At 40.6% G+C, this 22,023-nt stretch overlaps 1 protein-coding gene and 1 long non-coding RNA gene across 3 annotated transcripts in view; both read left to right on the top strand.

The window, feature by feature from the left end:
• Positions 1-22,023, top strand: part of Fam155a (family with sequence similarity 155 member A) — a 533,107-nt gene that overhangs the window by 178,494 nt on the left and 332,590 nt on the right. The window lies entirely within an intron of this gene.
• LOC110300456 overlaps positions 14,235-22,023 on the top strand; it is a 125,379-nt gene continuing 117,590 nt past the window's right edge. Inside the window, exons 1-2 of the long non-coding RNA XR_002378570.2 lie at positions 14,235-14,493; positions 14,809-14,841. This is a non-coding gene — a long non-coding RNA (uncharacterized LOC110300456). The remainder of the gene's footprint in view (positions 14,494-14,808; positions 14,842-22,023) is intronic.

The following is a 22,023-nucleotide window of genomic DNA, read 5'->3' as shown; positions in this document are numbered from 1 at the left end:
GATGATATCCTCCAGATACATCCATTTGTCCAGGAATTTCATGAATCCATTGTTTTTAATAGCTGAATAGTACTCCACTGTGTAAATGTACCACATTTTCTGTATCCATTTCTCTGTTGAGGGACATCTGGGTTCTTTCCAGCTTCTGGCTATTATAAATAAGGCTGCTATGAACATAGTGGAGNANGTNTNCTTNTTACNNGTTGGNACNTCTTCTGGGTATATGCCCAGGAGAGGTATTGCTGGATCCTCCGGTAGTACTATGTCCAATTTTCTGAGGAACTGCCAGACTGATTTCCAGAGTAGTTGTATAAGCTTGCAATCCCACCAGTAATGGAGGAGTGTTCCTCTTTCTCCACATCCTCACCAGCATCTGCTCTCCGGGATCAATCCCATAATCAGCCACCAAACCCAGACACTATTGCATACGCCAGCAAGATTTTGCTGAAAGGACCCTGATATAGTTGTCTCTTGTGAGGTTATGCCAGTGCCTGGCAAATACAGAAGTGGATGCTCACAGTCAGCTATTGGATGGAACACAGGGCCCCCAATGAAGAAGCTTGAGAAAGCACCCAAGGAGATGAAGGGTTCTGCAACCCTGTAGGTGAAACAACATTACTAAAGCTGAAGGCACACATTGCATCTCACACAATAATAGTGGGAGACTTCAACACCCCACTCTCATCAATGGAAACACAAGCTAAACAGAGACACATTGAAAGTAACAGAAGTTATGTACCAAGTGGATCTAACAGATGTCTATAGAACACTTTATTCTAAAACAAAGGAATATAGCTCCTTCTCAGCACCTCATGACACCTCCTGCAAAAGTGACCACATAATCAGTCACAAAACAGGCCTCAACAGATCCAAGAAGATTGAAATAATCTGATGCATCCTATCAGAAATCCATGGACTAAGGCTGGTCTTAAATAGCCACAAAAATAACAGAAAGCTCACACTGGGAGCTGAACAATGCCTCACTCAATGATAACTTGGTCAAGGGAGAAATAAAGAAAGAAATTAAAGACTTTTTAGAACTTAGTGAAAATAAAGGCACAGGATACCCAAACTTATGGGATACAATGAAAGCAGTGCTAAGAGGGAAACTCAGTTCTGAGTGCCAAACAACAATAACAAACAAACAAAAAACAAAAAACAACAACAACAACATCAACATCAATATCAAAAAACCTAGAAAGAGTATACACTAGCAGCTTGACAGCACATCTGAAAGCTCTAGAACAAAAAGAAGCAAATACACCCAAGAGGAGTAGACAGCAGAAAATAATCAAACTCAGGGCTGAAATCAACCAAATAGAAACAAAAAGAATTATGCAAAGAATCAACAAAACCAGGAGCTGATTCTTTGAGAAAATCAACAAGATTGATAAACCCTTAGACAGACTAACTAGAGGGCACAGAGACAGTATTCAAGCTAATAAAATCAGTAATGAAAAAGGGAGATATAACAATAGAAACGGAGGAAATTCAAAAAAATCATGAGATCCTACTACAGAAGCCTATATTCAACAAAACTTGAAAATCTGGATGAAATGGACAATGTTCTAAACTGATAGCAAGTTCCAAAGTGAAATCAGGATCAAATGAACCATCTAAACAGTCCCATAGCCAGGTTCCTTAAGAAACAGAAGCAGTCATCAATAGTCTCCCAACCAAAAAGAGCCCAGAACCAGAGGGTTTAGTGCAGAGTTCTATCAGACACTCAAAGAAGACCTAATACCAATACTCTTCAAATTATTCCACAAAATAGAAACAGAAGGAGCTCTACCCAGTTCATTCTATAAAGCCACAGTTACACTGACTATTCTCCCTTGGAGATGGAACACTTTCTGTCTAATCAGGAACTTGTCACAATTTCCTTTTATAGAGGACTTCATACGAGATTTTTTTTTCTACTTCTATCATGTTTAATGCTCCAAATGGATTTTTAAAACTGAAAAAAAGAAACTCATAGAAATATTTATTCCTTTTAAAATCTATTTGCCAACATTCACGTATATTTGTCTTCAAATACGACTGCTCTCAGCATCCTCAAGAGAGGAAACAAAAACAAGGCAGAAGGCTGCTGTGTACACCTCTGTGCACACAGCATCTATGCAATGATTTTGCAATTTAAATTTAACGAATGCAATCTAAGAATTGCTGTGCAGTTTAAACAATGCTTTAGGAAAACACCAATCCTCAAGGCAGATATTCAAATTTCACGGAATATCTAAAGTGGCTTCATTTGTTTCAAGGATTTATATAATGACTTGAATTTTCTAAATTATTATCCTTCAAAAAAAATCTGTTGACTAAATAGCAAGGGATTCTGGTGGAGCAAGTTAGTAAACTAAGCATACCAATCAGGTGCTATCTGGATGTCTGAGCCCTCTCCTCTGACATTGCATGTGATCTTCCTATACATAATTATAGCACTGCAGTTTCTAAATGTTATGTTTAAATCACAGTCAACACCTCATTCTTCTTTTAGCATTGGTAAAATTATTATTGACAAATGATACTATTTTAATCCAATTAAATGATGACTTTTTTATTTTCACCATTTTTTTATTTTCATTTTTTTAACCATATTTTTCTTACCTTTTGCCACATACCTTTTGGAAATGGGAGGTGAGATTGCCTTTCAATACCTTGGACATTTGTGTATTATAGAGCTGGATTTACATCTATTTTGCATAGCCAGTAGCTTTCTCTGGCTTCTCTCTGCCCTCTCCCACATATCAGACTCCCACACATGTATACCAGTAAACAGCAGGATGAGAAGACTTTTTATCCTATGCCAACAGTGCTGTGTGTGGGCTCTGTAAAAGTCCCATACATCAAAAGAAAAGGGTTTATTTCATCCAGATGTCTGGTTTACATAGAGGCAGAAGGTGAAAATCAAAGAGCCAGAGGTTCCTGAAAATATATAGCTGTAATAAAATTCAAAGACCTACTGTTTTAAAAGATAAAATATATTTGAGTCTTTCATACATAGTATTGTATTTCAGATCCTCCCCTCCTCTCCTCTTCCACCTTAGACTCCTCTCTTCTTTCCATTAAGCCCTCTCACATTGATGATCTCCATTTCTATCCGCCAGTGTCTCTTCCTCCATTCCTCCCTCCTTCACCCCCCCCCGTGGAAATCTGTGTGTGTATCCTGAGTCCATTCCATGTTACTCATATGTACATGCATTTAGGACCAACTGCTTGGTATTTGATAACCTATGAAGGAGAAGACTGCTTTTTCCTATCTTGGTAGCCATTGTCTATTTCTCTTTATCTCAGAGTGGAGCCATATTCTCACAATGCTCCAAGTCCACATCTATTCGTCAACTGATGCTGAGATTGAGTTGGTCTTGTTTAGATGACTGTGTTGTTGATTGAGATTGTATAGGTGTAGCTTCCCTTTCATACACAGATGACAGACACTGTCTCCAACAGATAGCCTTGTCCGCTGCCTCTTACAGTCTCTCTGTACTGTCTCCCATGGTGTTCTCTGGGGCTCAGTAGAAGGAATTGTGTTGTAGATTTATCAAGTGGGTTTGGACCCCCTCCAGGGAGCTGTTCTCTGTGTCTTTATGAGATGCTCTCTGTCTACTGTTAAAAGAAGATTCTTCTATGGTGAGTAGTAAGAGCTATATTTACGCTGCACATAAGAGTAAGTCTTAGGATGCAATTAGAAATTATGCTGGTTTACAAACCTGGAAGTATTAGGTTCTCCTCCAGGGTCTTTAACCTCACCAACTGTGGGTAGTTAGTCAGGTTGACATTACCAGAATGGGGAGTATTAGGTTCTCCTGCAGTCTTTAACTTCCCCAGCTGTGGGTAGTTAGTCAGGTTGATATTACCAGGTATTTCCTACTGTTGAGTGGGCCTTAAGTCCAACCAGATGGCTGCTGGTCTCTCCTAAGATATAAAAGTCACTCCTGTACCTTTGGGAATTTTTCCCAAATCAGTCATCATTATGGTACATAGATTTTCCTTTAATCTATTTTCCTTGTTCATCAAGGATAAGGATCTTAGAATGTCTTATACTAGATTCATAAAGGAATGAAATGGGTGAAGCCCATTTTTAAGATGGTTGATTTAGTGACTTTGGAAAATGCTCAGTCTGTCTGAGGATGCTCAAGGGTAAGAAGGTAAGGAGAAAAACAAAGCTGGGAGAGGAAAATGAGCAACACAAACACCTCTATCCTGTTGACAGAAACCCAGTGTCCTCAGGTGACAGAGCGCCTCTTGCTAGTCGGAATACATGGCATTTATTCTCCAGGGGCTTTACTTTTCATGAAAAGGCCTTTATTTAAGAAGTTTTTTTTCAGTATCAATACTCTTCCATATTCACAGGAAAAGTAACACAATAAACTGTAACTGAGAAGGAAAACATTATAATATAAAGGAGTTTCTACTCGAATTATAGTTTAAGTTTGGCGATTATCTGATAGGATCTGGGTGTTTGGGGAATTACTGGAGAGATTTTATTGATTTTATTTTATTTTTTGTGGCAGGNGACAAATTTCTTGTTGTTAAATGTTTTACTTAGCATACAAATAATTGGGTCCATTATGGTACATTCCTAGTTATATATCACTCCTCTGTGGTCATATATACCTTCTCTTCCATTACCCACCCACCATGGTCTAGCACCCTGATTCCCACTGCTTGGTTTCTGCCCCACCCCACATAAAGTCCCTCTCTGTCATTTATATATCTAGAGTTTATTCACTGGAAAGGCCATGCCATATTTGTTTCTATACTTCTTTTATAACCACTTTGTCTCTGTTGAAAAGTTCTTGTATATTTGGCTGTTTGAAAAGGAACATAAATTTTCCTGGATAGAGGTATAGAGAGGCATATTGACTGGATAATGGTCCAGCTGACCAGAATAGCCACTGCATTTATGTCTACTTGATGAGGTTACTCAGAGGAACATGGGTGATTCATAAGCAAGTGTACCAGAGGAACGCTCTTGCCCAGGATGTCCAACACTGGAGAGTCCATACCCTCGGTCCTAAATGTTCAAGCCATCCCATGCATCCGCATCAAGAGATAATGGTGACTGAACTCTCAGATAAAGAACTCCAGACCCAGCTCCTCCACCTAAGGAGCCATCAACAATCATTGTCATTACCTTAGACTATGATCCCCATCCTCTGAATTATTCTGCTTCTTCCATCTAACTAACTGCTGGCTAAGGTCTTCTGTAGATCACCACAGATTCCTGATGTTCATGTTGCTACCAGACATGATCATCATTATACTCCACTATAACAAGAGCAATGACATTCGGTTTCAGGTGTTAAACCAAAGCAGTAAATGTGGCTTAATAATTCTGTATCTGGACAATGTTTGTCTCCTTTTGGAGTATCTGGAGCAACAAAACAGTCACAATGCAGTGGTTCCATTGACGGATTTCAGCAAATTTAATGGTACATGTGAATTTAATCCTCAAATGTTCTGTGATACAAGCCAAAAAGAACACATTAAGTTACTAAGAGGAAGGGCTGTTGTGGCTGGTGTTTGGAATTATCATTTTCAGTCAAGTTTACATAATCAAAAGTGGTTTCCCTTTGAAGTGTTTTCCCAGCGATTGAAGGAAAAGTCACAGTGATGCCAAATCTATAACCATAGAGAATAAATATCCTACTTCCCTCCCTCTTCCCTTGGGGATGTTGTTGATGGAGTCACATAAACACAATCCCCTTTTGGTGAACCGAGGGCCAACACTGAGTTCCAAACAGGATTCAGAGGCATCATGTCAGTTCATGGTTCTACATGTTGACGTTTTCTCTGTTGTGAGAAGTGGATAATCACAACAGTCATTCGAAGATTACTGCAAAGATAAAATGAACACTTGCCACATCAGGCAAGTGTGGAAGAGCAGGCAGAATTCTCATCTGTTTGGGAACATTACACAGCAGGGAATCATGCCTCTTCATCCAAAAGAAATGAAGAGACAGAAAGAGTGGGGCAGGAAAGCAAAAAGATACGGACCAGAAATAGAAGGTGTGTCTATGTACATTTTATGCTACAACCTTAGGAGCTCATTGGCCTTTCTCAGCGTTTGAGGAACCGAGTGTACTGCTTGTTAGCGTCCCACATCTACCAAAGAAGAGAATTGTTTTTCGGGATGGATAAGCCCTGGTCTCACACATGCCTAATGAAAAAGTAGTAAGCAGCAAAGCACAGGGTTTTGGAAACAAGGGTTTCAGACTTTCAAGTAGGTGCTAAGATCTTTAGAGACTGAAGAGAATAGGGAGAGAGTTGAAGGCAATTCATGGGTGAGATAGATAAGAGCTTTTGCAGTGCAGGCTTTGGGAATAACACTGTTTCCCAAATCTCTATATCCTAAGCCCCAGAATTTGTGACTATGTTATTTCAAGGGAGAAAAAAAAAACCTTAAAGAATATTGGTGTATGATCTTAAGGACTTCTAACACACACATACACACACACACACACGAAATAATATATTTAGCAATCTTTAAGGAGGTGTTTCTCTAATAAACATGTTTAAGTGTTTCAGAAGTCATGAAGCACACAGGAGACCTTAAAACAGACTGTGTACCTGAGGCTAGAGTGGAGATGAGAACATGTCATCACACATAATCACAAGGATAAAACAGGAGAACACTGTCAGCTCCCAGGGAGTCCAGTCACCTCAATACATAGATTAGATCATCATTTCAAAAACAGTCATGAACCAGGTAACTCACAGAGGGTACTCAGCTTTTTAGGGGGTGTTAAAGACCAGAATTTGAAGCAACTCCTGCGTTATAATACTTTTTTTTCCAGCAAAGAATAATCATCTTTCTGTAAAGTAAGTAGATTGTACCTATAAAGGAATTTTTTTAGTTGAGTACCTCTCTTGCATCAACACAGATGATCTCCCAAATTTGAAATTATGTGTACTGTGTTAGAGAGTAACCCTATGTCTCTGAACACTAAGATGGAATCCTGTACCCATCCATCTTCCTGTCTTTGACTCAGCCCTGTTAGAGCTTGTTAGTGCTTGAAGCCCAGTCATCCTCCCACATGTTGTTGAAGATGTGGCTTCATGGAATGCTTCCTAGGAACTTACACAAAGCAGCCGATACCTCTGCTGCCTCAGCAACAGTCCTGGAAGGGGAGAGCGTGGGTGGGCACACTGTGACACCTCCTGACAAGAGAGAAGTAAACAGAAATGCTGCCTCCCTCCCTAAGGTAATTAATTCACCCCTGCATCTTGCCTGCTAGCTTTCAATCTAGGTTTATTTTGTATCCATAGACTGAGGTTTTGTTTTTAGTACTTCCCTGTGTGCATCGATGGTAGAGGATCCCTCATCTGCATACACAGAATCAAGTCAGATATAAATACTGATGGCAACCTTGGATATTCATTCAAATAAGATAAACCAAGATTGGATTTTGTGATTTGACACTTGATACCATGTAACGACAGCAGCATGAGGTTGAAGTATCTCGGCATGCTCAGGGCTATCACTTCCTTGTTATTGTGCTTCTCAAATAAAATAAATCAGGATTAAGAAAGTGTAGATTAAATACCAAAGGCAAAGTTGGTGAACACACTATAAATCTTTTACCAAGTTTATCCTCTCTATACATGAAACAAGAAAACCAATGATCACTTCTTATGTCATATGCTTTTATGTTTTGTTTTTTCATTGGATATTTTCTTAATTTACATTTCAAATGTTATGCTCTTTCCTAGTTTCCCCTCTGAAAAAAACCCTTCCCTTGTCACCGCCCCCTCCTCCTGCTCATCAACCCACCTACTCCAGCTTCCTGGCCCTGGCATTCCCCCACACTGGGGCATAGAGCCTTCATAGGACAAAGGGCCTCTCCCACCATTGATGTCTGATTAAGTCATCCTCTGCTATATATGTAGCTGGAGCCATGAGTCCTACCATGTGTGCTCTTTGGTTAGTGGTTTAGTCCCTGGGAGCTCTGGGGTACTGGTTAGTTCATATTGTTGTTCCTCCTATGAGGCTGCAAACCCCTTCAGCTCCTTAGGTCCTTTCTCTAGCTCTTTCCTTGGGGACCCTATGCTCAGTCCAATGAATGGCTGTGAGCATCCACTTCTGTATTTGTTAGGCACCGGCAGAGCCTCTCAGGAGAGAGCTATATCAGGCTCCTGTCAACAAGCACTTGTTGGCATTCAAAATAGTGTCTGAGTTTGGTGATTGTATATGGGATGGATCCCCAGGTGAGTCAGTCTCTGGATGGTCATTTCTTCAGTCTCTACTCCACACTTGTAACTCCTTTCGTGGGTGTTTTGTTCCCCCTTTCTAAGATGGATAGAAGTATCCACACTATGGTCTTTCTTCTTCTTGAGTTTCATGTAATTTGTGAATTGTATCTTGGGTATTCTGAGCTTCTGGGCTAATATCCACTTATCAGTGAGTGCATACCATGTGTGATCTTTTGTGACTGTGTTACCTCACTCAGGATGATATCCTCCAGATACATCTATTTGCCCAAGAATTTCATAAATTCATTGTTTTTAATAGCTGAGTAGTACTCCATTGTGTAAATGTATCACATTTTAAATGTCAGGTTGAACAATGAATTTATAATCCTTAAGTATCTGGCAATGGCCTCATTTTGCTAAAAACTTAAAGCTATAGCCAGCAGATGGCGCAACTTCATTGTATAGGCCTTGCAGCTGGTCCTTGTTGGCCCCTAAGACCTTGGCTGGTCTAATGGGCAGGAATTGTAGCCCTTCCTTTACATACACAGTTGACCTGGAAAGCAGTCACACTGGGTAACTCAAGTGGACAGGACTTGACATGTCTGTGTCATTGTGCTGGGAACCATTGTTTCCACATTGCTGCAGGACACAGTGTGACACAAAATATAAAGTCTCCTCCAAGAGTTTGTTATATAAACTGAAGGATCCACAGAACTGTCACTGTTGTGTGAGGGCTTCTCCCTTAAGTTCTGTTAACAGAACCATGGCATTTCAGAGGTACTCCTCAAGAATGAATCATAATATTTTCTGACCTTTCTCCATGAAAAGTTTTATTTGCAAATAAAAATTCAGTAAAATTAAATATATACAAGATTCAGTAAGTATGCCTCATAGTGAAAGCAATTTAGTATGAGATAATTAATCTTATAACCCATGTCTGCAACTTGGGTGTTTACCAAAGTTAAACATCTGATTTATCTATTTTAAATACACCAACATTTTAACTCATAGGATTATGAGGGTTCTACCCTCTGACTACACTGTCAACATGTTTCAAACCCACTTATGCAAACGTTCTTACTGCTTTTGCTTATGACACCTCAGAGAGCTGCTTGAGACCTTTCTCAGTGGAGGCAGAGAACAGCCTTATGTCCTCCAATTCTGTGGGCATTTTAATCTCCAGATGTTTAACTCAAGACTCCAGAATTCTTGTATATGAGTAATCCAGCTAGTCACACAAACCCTGAGACTGCAAGTTCTTGTAAGAAAAGAACAATAACCACTTTTTTCATTAAAGAAACTTTACTAAAGCTCAAAGCATACATTGCACTGCACACAACAATAGTGGGAGACTTCAACACCCCACTCTCATCAATGGACAGATCATGGAAACAGAAACTAAACAGAGACACAGTGAAACTAACAGAAGTTATGAAACAAATGGATTTAACAGATATCTGTAGAACATTTTATCCTAATACCTTCTTCTTAGCACCTCATGGTACCTTCTCCAAAATTGACTATATATTAAGTCACAAAACAGGTCTTGACAGATACAAAAATACTGAAATAATCCCATGCATCCTATCAGATCACCACAGACTAAGGCTGATCTTCAATAACAACATAAATAATAGAAAGCACACATACACGTGTGTTCTACTCAATGATAATTTGGTCAAGGAAGAAATAAAGAAAGAAATGACTTTTTAAGAGTTTAATGAAAATGAAGCTGCAACATACCCAAACTTATAGGACACAATGAAAGCAGTCCTAAGAGGAAAACTCATAGCTCTGAGTGCCTCCAAAAAGAAACTGGAGCAAGCATACATTAGCAGATGGGCAGCACATCTAAAAGTTCTAGAACAAAAGGAAGCAAATTCATCCAACATTCAAATAAATGCTATTAGCAGAATAAAAAATTGAGGCAGAGCTTGAGGTGCACTCCTTTAATCCCAGTACTTTGAAGGCAAAGACAGGTAAATCTCTGAGTTCAATCCCAGCACAGTCCACAGAACAAGCTATAGCACAGCCAGGGCTACACAGAGAAACTCTGTCTTGGAAAAAAAATACGCACATATATACATATACATGTATACACACACACATATATATGTATACACACACACACATATATATATGTGTATATATATATATGTATATATATGTATATATATATATATATATATATCACTAGTGAAACAACCCATCAAAGAAGACCAAGAGACCTGAACAAAGTCCTCATCGAAGAAGAAAGTCGGATGCTGGCAACCTGTGGGAAGGTATTCAGCCTGGGATGTCCTTAGGAAACACTAATTCAGACAGAAGGCAAATGCATCAGTAGTAAAAGCAGCACATCTTGCAATGAGTCCGGCCAGCAGTAACACACACTCACTGATGTGGAATGGAGAACAACGCTGGATCCGGGATTGCTCACTTCTTACAAACCCATATGCATTCCTACCATCCTCTCCAACTTGCACAATTCTCAATGTTTATTCAAAGAAGTTAAAAGCTCATACACAAAGCTGAATGTTTAGTCTAAAGGACCAAATGTACGTACAAGGTCTGTAAATGGATATACAGACCTTGGTCTAGCCATACAATGGAATGTCATTCCGTAATGAAGAAAAGAGATGTCAGACTTCCAAAGGACATAAGGGAAAGTAGCCAGTGGGAGAGACAATGATTCCAAGGTGGATGGGACAGGTGTGAGGTCAGGGATGCTGTTGGTTTGGAGAAGACAGTGATAGCAGGCAGAGCCAGGGATGGAGCTTACACTCCCATGTTGTCTGGCGCTCTGGTGCTGAATACAGGGCATGTGCACACATCCAGTTGCATCTCCAAGCCATGTTTTCCTCAGAGATTCCTTATTATGGGATTTATTTACTTTGAATTTAGCTTCTTATGAATGAATTTTTGTAGTGGTTTGTGTTGGATCCTACACCCCCATCTACACAGCAGTTCACTGATTATATGGATTGCACTACTAATGTTATCAGTTCCCTATTGACAGGTCCTTAGGACACTATCCAGTTGAGTTAATAAGTAACATTATAGAGAACATTCCAGTGTTTACCTTTATTGACATGAATGATGATATCAATGGAATAAATTCCTATAAGTGAAACTTCATCATTCATATGTAGAATTCATCTCAATTTGCAAAGGCTATTGTAATTTTTTTTAAAGAAACATTATGTTATATAACATGATTGTGGGTTTTGGATTTTAGCATGCAGTTGTTTGGTGACAACAGCAGGCAAAAGACTATGTCCCCCACAAGCTGTGAGGATGTTCTATCACACAGTAATGTAGTTTGGGTAGCTCACACTCCCTATCTTCAGAAAAGAACTAACCCAAACCAGAATATTACTGACCTTAGGGTTTTGGTTGTTGCATGGATTTTTATAGAGAGACCATAGTTTTACTGATAAGTTCTTAAAGACAGCTGTCAATGTTATACAATTTATATTATACCCTTGAAATGATTAAATAGAACTAAATGAAGACATCTCATTCAATTGGTGAATGTATGGTGCTTCTGTTTTTTATTGAAAAATCAAAGAGATTATGCCAATCATGATTCACATAAAATGGTTTCATTAGTAACTAAGAATAAAGATTATACTTAACCATGAGCTGTGTAACAAGACAAGTCACAACTGTTTGAAGGGGTAATAAACAGCGTGATAAGCAAAGGAACATGTAAGCGACAGATAAAAACTTACAGAAAGCCATACAATCTGTACTTAGAAGAAATTGTGCATCTATAACCTGATATAACTAATATGGAAAGAGAAAAAAATCAATAAATAAAATATTCACGTCATAGGTTAGACAAAGCTTACAAAATATTTTAAAATGTAGATTCATATATTAATTTATAAGAGCTGGTATATATTAAATTTAATTTAGAACATAGCAGTTTGTAACTCTAAACATGGTTACTGTAGAGATAAATAAATTTGAAAAAAAAATAATTCACAAGACTAGTCAGGATGAAGAACAAGACACAGACATACGCACAGTCTCATACACTGTTAATATTGGGGAGAGAAAATGACACACTATAGATTCTACAGATACTGAAAAATTCCCAGTAAGTCATCAAATTCACCTGATGGAAATGAGCATAAACATTCAAATAGAGTAAAAAATTTTCTAGCAAAATGCAAACTGTCAATATTGGCAGACACAACAAACCCAAACAACACCCAAAAGGACTGGGAGAATAAGTTCTTCATCCATGAAAGAAATCAGTAGACAGACCACGTGTGAGGACCACCATCATTGCAGCTACTCAAACTACATTACTGTGTGATAGAACATCTACTGCCTGTTGTTGTCATCACCAAAAAACTGCATGCTAAAAACCAATTGGCTGCCTCTCTGCCCAGCAGATCAGCTAAAATTAAAACTGGTATTAGTAAAAATTAGCTAAAATTAAAACAGGTATAAGTGCTGGTGAGCATGTGGGACAACTATGTTTTGAGAAATATGAAGGAGTAGAGTGGCTTGAAGGTGTGTTGGTTTCCAATGGCAAACCTCTGTGTATTTTAACATCCAGCAATTGTATTCCTTGCTCATCAACAAAACCACTCATAGTCCTCTATGTAATTACGTAATCTCAGAAGCTCCTATGCCCATCTGTCCACCTCTGAAGAAAACAGATAAAGCGAAGAGATCACACTGTACAGGCATAGGATGGCAGGAAGCAATGGGGTTGAATGATCTCTTACTGCACAAAAGATGAAAACAGGGAGGCTGGAAATATTTGTTTGAAGTTTAAAAACAAATTCCTGGTAGTGGCCATGTAGGCAGAAGTGGAATGAGGCTGGGATGGAGACTCAATGTGGGTGGGCCCAGATCTATCCCTGTTTTTCTCCATGAGTGTTTGTTTAAAACCATGTTTACTCAAAAAGAAGCTCTAAACACTGAAGTAGTTGAGATAACCTTTTAGTCTTTCTTTTCCAGAAAATTAGGACCACTGCTTCCCAGCAAATACATCATCTAAATGGTTCCCTTCCCATCTTAGGATCCTTAAATTACTTAGCAGAATTTACGTCTGTGATTAAATCAAAGAACTATGAGGCTCACAGTCAATTAGACTAGAGCTCAAATCCAGCTCTTGTACTTTGGGCTCTCTAGTTAGTATTGGATGGTTATTCCCTTAGTCTCTGTGTATGTGAAGAGGAGTTAACTTTTCATAGGAGGGGGCTCAGTGGGTGCTTGTCAGCAATTGTGAGAGTGAGCCTGACTCGGATCCCCAGCACCTGCCTAAACATGAGCATGCTACTGTACATTGCAGTCCCAGAACTCCCAGGACAAAAGAGCCAACAAGGACAGGAGATTCCTCAGTAGCTAGCCAGGCATACATAGCATTAAACAAAGAGACCCCATCTCAAGCAAGGTGGAGGCAATGACCTACAAGTCTGCCCTCTGCAGTCTACATGCCTGCTATGAGAAATGTTTCATATGAAAATCAGAATAATGCAAATGATGGAGAAGAAAATAGAACCACCCATTTCTTCATTTATTCTCCCTCTGTATAGATGCCTCTGCCCTAGGCAGCCATGTTTTAAATCATACACATTTATTTAGTTCTCTGCTGAATAGCTTTTTTTCTCTCTCCACTTTCCCACTCTGTCCATTCTACACACAGTGTGATTCTTCTGAGACCCTGTAGGTAGGTACATATGCTATCTGCTCATTGTGTGCCCTGAACTTGCCCTTTCTCATTGTTTGGAAGCTTCCCTCTAGTTGACCTAGACCTGGAACCTAATTGTGAATGACAATGTTATTTGAGTTTGAGTGGGAGTTGCTTATTCACCTATAGCCCACTAGCTTGCCAATCATGCATTCTACAACTTATTTTTAAATTAGGCTGATGCCTTTTTTCCACAGTTCTTTCCACCCCCCTTCTGCTTTCATCCAGTCAGCTGCCTCCCCTGTGGAAACAATCCTTTCTGCCCAGGTGTTTATCTGAGCTTTGTAACTCATACCAAATGGCACTTTGCCCTCCTGTCAATCATGAGTGCCCTCCCAAAACCTCTCCACAGGACAGAATGAAGACCCTAGCTCCTGCTCTGATCTGAAGGTCAAGTTAGCAAGTCAGGACCTGAATCTCCATTGGTGAAGTGCTCTAAGTCTGGAAAGAAGTTCAGAGCCAACCACAGGACCCCACTTTTGAGCTGACAGCTGGTGTGGCATCTGCTAAGTTATCACACTCGATGTGCTATCTGCTTCCTTGCTACATCTATGTTCATGGGATAATGTGTCAAGGCAGGAATTCAGGTATGGGGTCTCTGTGCAAGCTCCTTTTCCTTGACAACCCTAGTTGAGGGCAGAACACAGAAGCCTGTTCTAATTGAAACTATCAGGGCTCCTCTGAGATAAGGATTGTGACTGAGCCTATATACAAGGATACATCCTGGGCTCTAGCCCTGGAGTGCTGGACTGTCAGACTATGTGGTCCTCCCTTCCAGGCTCTCAGACTGTGTAATCCTCCCTCACAAGCTCTCAGGCTGGGAGGTCCTCTCTCCACCTCTCTTTTGATTTTTCCAACTTGAGTTGCTATGATAGATATCATTTCTCTATCTCTCTCCACAGTGTGCAGTGAGTATATACCACTACAATGCACAGGTATGTACTGTCACAGAACATGGACATATTTCTGAAATACATAGGCATTTATCTATGTCTGACTCAGGATTTGTATTCCTGCACAGCGCATCATGACCAAAAAGCAAGTTGGGGAGGAAAGGGTTTATTCGGCTTACACTTCTATACTGCTGTTCATCACCAAAGGAAGTCAGGACTGGAACTCAAGCAGGTCAGGAAGCAGGAGCTGATGCAGAGGCCATGGAGGGATGTTCCTTACTGGCTTGCTTCCCCTGCCTTGCTCAGCCTGCTCTCTTATAGAACCCAAGTCTACCACCAAGGGATGGGTTCTCCCGCCTTGATCACTAATTGAGAAAATGCCTTACAGCTGGATCTCATGGAGGCATTTCCTAAGGAAGGCTCCTTTTACTGTGATAACTCCAGCTCGTGTCAAGTTGACACACACACACAAAAACCTAGCCAGTACAATCTAAGATAGAGTTTTGGTCTTTTTTACACTTATTCATTACATGTTTATGTTGTGTATATACATGTACACACTTACCTCAATATACCCATGGAGGTCAGAGGACGATTGTTAGGAGTTGATTCTCCCCTGCGGTGTGGCGCAGACGATCAAACTCGGGTCATCAGGATTGGTAGCAGGTGCTTTTCCGTCTTACCAGCCATAGGAAACACCTTTAGTGCCTCCGGGAGAAGCAAGCTGGTTGATGTAAATCAGAAATTAATTGTGGTGACTGAACAAAGTAGGCATCCTGCAATATATGCAACAATCACCTCGGTCTGCACTGAACATAACGGGGTCTAGTGTTTAATTGCCCAGAACTATTGTTGTACAGGTAGCGAGAGGGGAAGTCATGAAACTTGACCTCCACTTGGCATGAAAATAGAATTTCATAGGTTAGAACTGACAGTGTTCACTAGCTGTCATAAAGAGTTAAATCTGTGATTTTGACTGTTAACTATGCATGAAAATATCTAGAAACAGTGATAAATTTCAAATAAGACTCTGGCTCCGGGTCACGGAGCCCTATCCTTCCCAGTATGTACCCAGACAAGACAGATACTGCTGGACTGGGGACCCCACCAGCTCTCAGATCTAGGCCTGCTAGACTGGGCTTTCATTGGAAATAAGCTAGGACACTTAAAGCTGTGAGTGCCATGTGCTGACTGCTAAATACTGAGTTGAGTGCTGAATGTTAAGTATTGAAGAATTCTGATTGCTGATACCACTCCAGGTTATTTGGGATCTACGGTCTTTGTGTGATATCAGGTTTCAAGGTTACTAATATTTCTTGGGTGACTCCAACACAGAGAATCATATGGAAGGTCTATAGGGACAGTAGATGTCTAACTGTCTCTGGAAACACTGCCACCTACATCCAGGCTAGGAGGTTTGAGGCCTGTACTGTTGTCCTCTTCCTTGCTGTAAAGTCAAGGCTATGCCACACCACTGTTCCTCAACAGAGAATTGAGTCAGGCGAGTTTGAGCTGCTGCTGATTTCTGGTCTTTGGAAAGCAGACATGATATCTTCATTGTGGTTAAATAATGAATCTAAGCTATCGGAGCACTGGGGTTTGGATCTTCCGAGCTCCAACTGTTCTAACTGCCATTACTCTACAGGAAATATCTCTCTATCTTGTAAAGAAACACCCCTTCGTGGATTAGCTGTTCTTTTCTTAGCTGTTATCAAATGGATCTTGACTTGCACAATAGCTGATCAATTTAAGCATGAGGGTTTGAAAGTCCCACTGTATATTAAATTATAAATGAGTGCATGTGTTCACACTTTTCATGGAAACACACTGTACAAATAGCATCATTGGTGGAAAAAAAAATAAAAAGAGGGCATGAAGTGACAGGATGCTGGAAAAGAGATTGCACGTCTCTGCTATTGATAACTGTCCCTGGTACCTATAGTGGATGATTGCCAGAGGAGCCTCAAGGGAAACACAAGCTATGTGAGTCTCAAGAAAGCTTACCAAATTGCAAAACTGTTGGGCAGAATGTCTGTTGATGCAGTGTGTCTGGACACATCTAGATATGAAACTGTGATGCAACAGCTCTATTATGCATAGCAGCAAAGAAGTAGAACCTGAATGAATGCCCGTTGACAGAGAAAAGGTCCTGCCAATGTGGTTCCAGTGTGCAATAGCACTTTACTTGGCTGTTCAGAGAGACGAGGTTATAATGTTTGTAGGCAAATAGACAAAACTGGAAATTATTTTATTAAGGAATATAATCCAGACCCAGAAAGACAAATACCATATAGCCTTTCTCATACACTGATCTTAGCCTTAAGCAAGTATATATGAGACTAAGTATAGTTCATAACACTAGAAAGGAGACCAGGAGCTGGGAGGAAGGGAAGAAAGAGGGCAGCTGACCACACTTGGTTTAAAGCAGAGCGATCATTTAAACATGGAAGGCTACGAAGAAGAAAGGGTGTATGGCAGAAGAGGAGGGTAGGGGAAAGGATGCAACAAATTATGGTTGGTAATTCCATAGTGAAATGTAATACTTTATGTGTAAACTTGACAAACTATTATAATCTTTTATAAAAATGCAGCCTTGGTGACAAGGACCAGTCATTAAACAGAGTTGAGTATGCTCCACGCTCTCAGCTCATTGCCTGTAGTGAATGCAGTTTGCATCACTGAAATCTCAGTAGAGCCTGCTGCTAGTGTCTCCTTTCACTTGTTCTGATAAAATGAGCCACAATTCGGGACTTGGGTCCCTGTTGCTTCCTTACCTTACAGCTTCACTGCATTCCAAGGCATGGTTTGAGGCCTGGTACTGAACTTCTACATTACCATTCCTGTAAACTCACAATGAACCCAGAAGACATCCACCTCCTGGGGTCACTTAGAGGACCTAGTGCATCTGTTGATCTGGTGGGCTGGATACAGCTGAAATGCCTCATCCTTCTACTTAGGATCTGCCATGGCCCACCTCATGCTGGCTTGAAGGCCCAGCAGGGGCTCAACTGATGTTAGAAACTTTGTTTTTCCTTTAGTTCCTTTATTATGGTTCTGAAGTCTCTCCTGGTGGTGAATCAAATATGCAAAATGTATTTCCTTCACTAAGGTATTATTCTTAGAAAAGTATGTATGCAAATGAAGTCCTGAGGAAGCGGCTCCAGGGAAATTGTCAGATACAGAATAGATGAATTTCCAGGACATGATGGATGACTTACCTCGCAGCCCTGATATGTTCTTTTTTATATCTTCAATATCAAATCTTACAAAGCAAATGAATACTTGATCAATTAATTGATTATGAGAAGGCACCAGGAAGGTTGATTAAATCACTCCAACATGTTATTACTCTGACCTAAAATATAATATTAACATAAAAAAAGACAAGTTCCCTTTTTGGATTTCCACAGTTGAAATTACATGTACTCATATTCAAACAGCCTTGCTTTCCACAGTTTATCTCTGGGCTCTGTCAATGTTATCCTCTTATACTTTTAGTTTTATTCTACCCCCTAATACTGTGGTACTTGGTGGTTGAGATATCAGTCTTCATAAACTCCAACACCATGTAAACATGTCTTCTTCTCTTGCAGAAAGATCTGCCAATTATAATTTTAAACAATAGCCTTCTTTGCTCACCAGGTAATGCCACAATAAATAAGGCCAAGAAATTTATAAATATTTAAATAGCCCAATAGTCTAATACCCCTGGAGATAAAATATGTTCCCACAAGGATGTTTGATCAGAATCAGTTCAAAACAACCATAATAGAAGAGTAAGTTGGGTGATAATTTTCAAATATTTGTATACTTGACACATACATATTGACACATACTTGACAACTGCCTTTCTCAGACACTAAAGAAGTTTGTGTAAATTATTAGGGAAATAAAAGCTAACAAACACACTGACTGCCATGCTGGTCTGGCATGGACATCCCTGGTCAGGGTGAAGGCTGGAGTGCTGTTGGGAGAGTTTCTTAATGGAGTTTACCAGCACAATCTCACCTGACTTTTAACGCTTATGATGTGGGGTTGTGGTAAGGACATTGCCTTCAGAGCAAATACAAGGAGCAAATGCAGAAGTGACAGCCTGTGTCACTAAACTGGAAAGTTTTGAGAGGCCCCTTCAGGAATAGTGAAGGAAGATGAGAGATACTGAGATGCTGAGAGATAAACCTGGAAATGCAGACAGGATTCACAACATGCAGGGTCTGTGTTCCTTTTAGAAGCATCCAGCAATGTTCCATGAAGCAGGAAAGACAGATGCACTTGCCTGTGCCTTGCACATCCACTGAGCCACCATCTGGTCCCTAGCAAAAAAAATGACATAAATTAGGCAGGTTCCCTCCTCCATGTGGACAGCCATCTCTTCCCATTGCTCCTCTCAGAAGAGGGACATGCCTTGTTGGGAACAAGATCTAATCAAAAATCTGCTCTGAGAATGACCAAAGCATGGCTCTTTATTCATGTTCTGTTTTGGAGAAGAATCCACATATCGTGTGTACAGAAGCCAGGTTCTCGGCTTCCAGGTGTCCCCGTGTCTTCCATTTGAGAACTGGTTCTGATGCCTTTCCACCTGTGATGTCACCTGATCCCCCACCATGCACCTCATTCAGGTCCAGCTCTCTGTACAGTCTGTTTCCATCTCCTCCTTTTATCTTTTCTGCTTCCTTGTCCCAGAAAGTTTTTCTCTAGGATCTCCCATTGCTGCCTTACAAGTCATCTGCTTGCAATTCCCCAGGAAGGTCTTCCCCACAGTAGACCCTCTGCTACATGTCTTGTCTTTTCTCAGAAGCACATACCATTCTCAGGCAATGCCTCATCTCTTTCATTATCCATTGTTACTGTCTGATGACTCTCTTCTCCCTATGCTCTAACACATACCCCAGGACTCACCCCACATAAGGACATCTCCTGCCTAGGCACATTTGCACAGCAGCCCTTTGGGCAGTATCCACATGTAATCAGCACTGGATAAGTGTTTTTTAAATGGTGATTATGTGAGTGAATAAATCAACGGAAGGAAACTCCCCATCTATGCTACACAGCTGGAGCCCTCTAGTCCACAATAATGTTTAGCATACAAAATGGAACCCAGAACTTCAACTACCGTCAATGTTTTGCTTAGGTAGCTTCCGGTGATATATAAACATATACTTTGCAGCATTTTGTATTCATATGGCTTCATGCCTGCACTGGTTTCTATGACAACCCTAACAAGTGAGGAAGATACACCTTAAGGATGGCGTGTTTGAAGAAAGTTGAGTTTGTGCACAGTGAGAAGTAAGGCTGTCATTCATTCCCTTTGTCTGCATGCTGAAATCTGGGTTTCCTGGCACTGTTTGTTAAATGTGTAGTTATGATATCTTTGTCAAAAATCAGGTAACTACAGTTTTGTGGAATTGCATATGGGTCCTCTGGTCTATCATATGGATCAATGTGTCTGTTTTTGTGCCAGTATAACTAAGCTGTTTTGATTACTATGATTCACTAGTATAATTTTAAATGGGTGTGGTGATACCTCCTATGCTATTCTCTTTGGTCAGGATTGCTTGCCTGTCCTTCTGCCCCCATAGACATTTCTGAATTGTTTGTGTGAGGCAGATGAGAATAAATGAGGTGGGCAAATGAAATGGCCTGCTGTGTGCTATTTAATATGAGCAGTAGATGTCTGGATCACTGTGCAATTACTTCTCAGAATCTTGAGCTGGGACACAGGGTTTGTCATTCAACCATCTGAAGAACGTTGCTGCAAACCTGCCTGAAAACTGAAGGCAAGGAAATGGCTCCAAGGGAGCCAAATGGGCCCGCACACCCGACAGGAGGGAGGCTCATGAAGGAGTGGCCCTACATTGCTCACTGGCTGAAGGGTCCAAGGGTAGAAAGCAGTCCAGACCAGTTGGCTTTGCTCATAGGCAGCACTGTAGCATGGCTGGGCTGCTGGAGAACTGGACAGACCTTTACTTCTCCGGAGCAGGAGCAGATGCTTTGAACTAGCAGCTAAGTCTATAGCCATACTATCCTGAACACACCTGATTTCACTTTATCTTGGAAGCTAAGCAGGGTTGGGCCTGGTTAGTACTTCAGTGGGAGACCCCTATGAATACTTGGTTCTGGGGAAGGGTGGGGGTATGGGGAGAAAGACAAGGAAGAAAAATAAATGGTAGTCTAGAATAAGATTTGTACCTGTTATTTGGCTGTGGTTTGAGATTTGAAATTAGCAGAAAACTTTTTTTTATTTCATTTTTTATTGGGTATTTTCTTTATTTCCATTGCTATCCCAAAAGTCCCCCAGACCGTTCCCCCCACTCCCCTACCCACCCACTCCCACTTCTTGGCCCTGGCGTTCCCCTGTACTGAGGCATATAACGTTTGCAAGACCAATGGGCCTCTCTTTCCAATGATGGCTGACTGGGCCCTCTTCTGATACATATGCAGCTAGAGACACAAGCTCTGGGGGGAGGGGGGGGGAGGACTGGTTAGTTCATATTGTTGTTCCACCTATAGGGTTGCAGATCCCTTTAGCTCATTTGGTACTTTTTCTAGCTCCTCCATTGGGGGCTCTGTGATCATCCAATAGCTGACTGTGAGCATCCACTTCTGTGTTTGCTAGGCCCCGGCACAGCCTCACAAGAGACAGCTATATCTGGGTCCTTTCAGCAAAATCTTGCTAGTGTATGCAATGGTGTCAGTGTTTGGAGGCTGATTATGGGATGGATCCCCGGGTATGGCAGTCTCTAGATGTTCCATCATTTTGTCTCAGCTCCAAACTTTGTCTCTGTAACTCCTTCCATGGGTGTTTTGCTCCCAATTCTAAGAAAGGGCAAAGTGTCCACACTTTGGTCTTCATTCTTCTTGAGTTTCATGTGTTTTGAAAATTGTATCTTGTAACTTGGGTATTCTAAGTTTCTGGGCTAATATCCACTTATCAGTGAGTACATATCATGTGAGTTCTATTGTGATTGGATTACCTCACTCAGGATGATGCCCTCCAGGTCTATCCATTTGCCTGGGCATTTCATAAATTCATTCTTTTTCATAGCTGAGTAGTACTCCATTGTGTAAATGTACCACATTTTCTGTATCCATTTCTCTGTTGAGGGACATCTGGGTTCTTTCCAGGTTCTAGCTATTATAAATAAGGCTGCTATGAACATAGTGGAGCATGTGTCCTTCGTACCGGTTGGGACATCTTCTGGATATATGCCCAGGAGAGGTATT

This window comes from Mus caroli, chromosome 8, assembly GCF_900094665.2.
Source record: "Mus caroli chromosome 8, CAROLI_EIJ_v1.1, whole genome shotgun sequence".
In the NCBI taxonomy this organism is placed as follows: Eukaryota; Metazoa; Chordata; class Mammalia; order Rodentia; family Muridae; genus Mus; species Mus caroli.
The sequence above is the reverse complement of the archived record's forward strand: the minus strand, read 5'-3'. Positions and strand labels throughout refer to the sequence as shown.